Raw genomic sequence first — 5,249 nt, 5'->3', positions numbered from 1 at the left:
CTGCATGGACCACACGGACTCTTCACACCGGGACCCCAAAACAATACATAGATGGACCCCCAAACTCATACACAGATGGACCCCCAAACCCATACATAGATGGACCCCCAAACTCATACATAGATGGACCCCCAAGCCCATACATAGATGGACCCCCAAACTCATACATAGACGGAGTGAGGACCCCCAAACTCATACACAGATGGACCCCCAAACTCATACATAGACGGAGTGAGGACCCCCAAACCCATACACAGATGGACCCCCAAACCCATACATAGATGGAGTGAGGACCCCCAAACCCATACATATATGGACCCCCAAACTCATACACAGATGGACCCCCAAACCCATACACAGATGGACCCCCAAACCCATACACAGATGGACCCCCAAACCCATACACAGATGGACCCCCAAACCCATACATAGATGGAGTGAGGACCCCCAAACCCATACATATATGGACCCCCAAACTCATACACAGATGGACCCCCAAACCCATACATAGACGGAGTGAGGACCCCCAAACCCATACATAGATTGACCCCCAAACTGATACATAGACGGGGTGAGAACCCCCAAACCCACACATAGATGGACCCCCAAACTGATACATAGATGGAGTGAGGACCCCCAAACCCATACATAGATGGACCCCCAAACCCATACATAGATGGAGTGCGGATCCCCAAACCCATACATAGATGGAGTGAGGACCCCCAAACCCATACATATATGGACCCCCAAACTGATATATAGTTGGACCCCCAAACCCATACATAGATGGACCCCCAAACTGATAAATAGATGGACCCCCAAACCCATACATAGATGGAGTGAGGACCCCCAAACCCATACATATATGGACCCCCAAACTGATATATAGATGGACCCCCAAACTGATAAATAGATGGACCCCCAAACACATACATAGATGGACCCCCAAACCCATACATAGATGGACCCCCAAACTGATAAATAGATGGACCCCCAAACACATACATAGATTGAGTGAGGACCCCCAAACCCATACATAGATGGACCCCCAAACACATACATAGATGGACCCCCAAACTGATAAATAGATGGACCCCCAAACACATACATAGATGGACCCCCAAACCCATACATAGATGGACCCCCAAACTGATAAATAGATGGACCCCCAAACACATACATAGATTGAGTGAGGACCCCCAAACCCATACATAGATGGACCCCCAAACACATACATAGATGGACCCCCAAACTGATAAATAGATGGACCCCCAAACACATACATAGATGGACCCCCAAACTGATACATAGATGGACCCCCAAACTGATACATAGATGGACCCCCAAACTGATACATAGATGGACCCCCAAACACATACATAGATGGACCCCCAAACTGATACATAGATGGACCCCCAAACACATACATAGATGGACCCCCAAACTGATACATAGATGGACCCCCAAACACATACATAGATGGACCCCCAAACTCATACATAGATGGACCCCCAAACACATACATAGATGGACCCCCAAACTGATACATAGATGGACCCCCAAACACATACATAGATGGACCCCCAAACTCATACATAGATGGACCCCCAAACTGATACATAGATGGACCCCCAAACTGATACATAGATGGACCCCCAAACTGATACATAGATGGACCCCCAAACCCATACATAGATGGAGTGAGGACCCCCAAATGGAAATAGGATAGAGAAGTTGCTATTATTAGTGTATTGATCAACTCTCACTCTCATACATGCCACTGAGCTTCAGACTCGTGTCATGTTTCTCTGCGCCATGACTCGGGAAGGTTGTTTGGAGCGGGTCGTATAAGTACATGCTGTGCCGTGTGCACTTCAACGTTCAAAACATTGTCATTAGATTAGCAAATAAACTGGCAGATATGTCAAATGACTCCTAACAAAGGAGTCCTAGTTTGAACACCTCCGATCTACATCCTTAGTGAGGCCCGGGGACACGTGGTCAGGATGGAGGTGGACACGTGGTCAGGATGGAGGTGGACACGTGGTCAGGATGGAGGCGGACACGTGGTCAGGATGGAGGTGGACACGTGGTCAGGATGGAGGTGGACACGTGGTCAGGATGGAGGTGGACACGTGGTCAGGATGGAGGCGGACACGTGGTCAGGATGGAGGCGGACACGTGGTCAGGATGGAGGCGGACACGTGGTCAGGATGGAGGCGGACACGTGGTCAGGATGGAGGCGGACACGTGGTCAGGATGGAGGCGGACACGTGGTCAGGATGGAGGCGGACACGTGGTCAGGATGGAGGCGGACACGTGGTCAGGATGGAGGCGGACACGTGGTCAGGATGGAGGCGGACACGTGGTCAGGATGGAGGCGGACACGTGGTCAGGATGGAGGCGGACACGTGGTCAGGATGGAGGCGGACACGTGGTCAGGATGGAGGTGGACACGTGGTCAGGATGGAGGCGGACATGTGGTCAGGATGGAGGCGGACACGTGGTCAGGATGGAGGTGGACACGTGGTCAGGATGGAGGCGGACATGTGGTCAGGATGGAGGCGGACACGTGGTCAGGATGGAGGCGGACACGTGGTCAGGATGGAGGTGGACACGTGGTCAGGATGGAGGCGGACATGTGGTCAGGATGGAGGCGGACACGTGGTCAGGATGGAGGCGGACACGTGGTCAGGATGGAGGTGGACACGTGGAGGCCTACAACAATATTTCTTCTCTCTTTGGCTCGGTCCAGCAAAAGTCACATCAGAAGTTCTGACACCAGGTTGGCAGCAGCTCGCTCCGTGAGAGAGGCGAAGAGGCGGCGTCACAGTCCCCGGGGGGACACGCTTCATGTTTTCCTCGGGTCTCAAACACGAGGAACACTCAAAACAGATGTTGGAGCTTAGGGCCCGCCAGAACTTTCACCATCTAACTAACACATTCTTCTGTGGCCCGTGATGTCAGCGCAGGAACCAGCAAACACCCAAAAGAACACACCCACTCACATCTTTCCCACAACACGGACCTGGTCCTGGGCTCGGACTTTGTGGTACCGGGGTCGGACCTTCTGGTACCGCTCGCCTGCCGCGCTCTTGTCTGAGTGGTGTCACGCTAAGATGACCCTCACCAGGGACTGGGCCCGCATGAAAGAGCTCCTTGTGGGACCAGAACCAGCGATCAATGAGTTCTATTGTTTCCTTCCTCCTGTCTAGTATTATCTAGTACTATGTAGTACTGTAGTAGTATTACTTCCTCCTGTCTAGTATTATCTAGTACTATGTAGTACTGTAGTAGTATTACTTCCTCCTGTCTAGTATTATCTAGTACTATGTAGTACTGTAGTAGTATTACTTCCTCCTGTCTAGTATTATCTAGTACTGTAGTAGTATTACTTCCTCCTGTCTAGTATTATCTAGTACTATGTAGTACTGTAGTAGTATTACTTCCTCCTGTCTAGTATTATCTAGTACTGTAGTAGTATTACTTCCTCCTGTCTAGTATTATCTAGTACTGTAGTAGTATTACTTCCTCCTGTCTAGTATTATCTAGTACTATGTAGTACTGTAGTAGTATTACTTCCTCCTGTCTAGTATTATCTAGTACTGTAGTAGTATTACTTCCTCCTGTCTAGTATTATCTAGTACTATGTAGTACTGTAGTAGTATTACTTCCTCCTGTCTAGTATTATCTAGTACTGTAGTAGTATTACTTCTTCCTGTCTAGTATTATCTAGTACTATGTAGTACTGTAGTAGTATTACTTACTGACCATATAGTACTATAGTGGAACCAGAACCAGCGATCAATGAGTTCTATTGTCTCCTTCTTCATTCTATCTAGTACTGTCTCATACTCTATAGTAGGGTTGTCCTGATACCAGTATGTTGGTACCGGTACCAAAATGTATTTCGATACTTTTCTAAATAAAGGGGACCACAAAAAATGTAATTATTGTCTTTACTGTAACAAAACCTACATGAAACATATGTTTATTATTGTCATTTAGTCCTTAAATAAAATACTAGACAACTTGTCTAGTATTTTATCTAGTAAAAAAAAAAAGTAGTATCTAGTATTATCTATTATTATGTCCTATTAGCAAGTGTGATTTAGTACTCTCCCCTCTGAGCTGGTGGTAGAGGACCATCCTAGGACAGGCTGTTCAACTGGCGGCCCGACAAAGCTTTTTATTTGGCTCGCCCAAACAGACTTCATGGAAGCATCAGAAGGGTTGATGGTGTGCGCAGTACTGCTGCCACGCCACAGGGGGCAACAGTGAGGCATGTGTGTCGCAGTGAAGCAGCAGTAGAAGACTACTCATGCAACACTGAAAACTATCTGAATAAATGTCAAAAAATGGAGACTTTTAACAACGACTGGACAACAAAGTATGAATGAGTCATTGTTTCCTGTGGGACCTTTCAAGTGACGGACACAGTGTTCCAGACAAACAGTAGAAAGCCACACCAGTATCAATGTCATCGTGAAACTTTGATATTGTGCATAAATGTATTTAGTTGGTTTTATATTGAAATTGATGTATTTTGTATTTGTGCTGTTTTTTTGTCTGAGAGTAACTCTGCCCATCAAAGCTTGTTCATTGTGCACAATGTTTGCTGTGGCTGTTTAAACATCTGTAGTTAATTGTGTGACGTTATTACCACTAAAACCTACATTTTATTTACGTCAATTACACAATGGACGTTGTACTTTTGTCATGTTCGTTTCACGTTTCTATTTTCAGTCTTACAAGCCCAAATGAAGGAAGACCTCCATCCTCAACAAAACTTCCGGAGCTTCTGTTTCTTCATGCTGTCGAGCTGCACACGCTGTAATCGAGTAGCGAGGGCAGAACAACACATGTATTGACAGTGCAGTGTAAAAGTGTTGATTTTGTAATGAAGTAAACAAAGTCTCAAAGGAATGTACTTTCTGACCAAACGTCAACATTTCCATGTGTGGCCCCTGAGACCTTGGGCCCCTGAGACCTTGGGCCCTTGAAACTGCGGCCCTCTTCATGATGTAGTTGAATAGCCCTGGTCTAGTGTTATCCAGTACCATTTATTATTATTATTAAAGTTTAAAGTACCAATGATTGTCACACACACACACTAGGTGTGGTGAAATGATTCTCTGCATTTGACCCCACCTGGGAGGTGAGGGGAGCAGTGAGCAGCAGCGGTTGCCGCGCCCGGGAATCATTTTGGTGATTTAACCTCCAATTCCAACCCCTGATGCTGAGTGCCA

The 5,249-nt window shown here is 47.0% G+C and overlaps 1 protein-coding gene across 1 annotated transcript in view; it reads right to left on the bottom strand.

Moving 5' to 3' along the window:
- lg21h10orf88 (linkage group 21 C10orf88 homolog) overlaps positions 1-5,249 on the bottom strand; it is a 34,204-nt gene that overhangs the window by 2,256 nt on the left and 26,699 nt on the right. The window lies entirely within an intron of this gene.

This window comes from Entelurus aequoreus, linkage group LG21 (assembly GCF_033978785.1).
Source record: "Entelurus aequoreus isolate RoL-2023_Sb linkage group LG21, RoL_Eaeq_v1.1, whole genome shotgun sequence".
Classification (NCBI taxonomy): domain Eukaryota; kingdom Metazoa; phylum Chordata; class Actinopteri; order Syngnathiformes; family Syngnathidae; genus Entelurus; species Entelurus aequoreus.
This window is presented reverse-complemented; position numbering and strand designations above follow the sequence as displayed.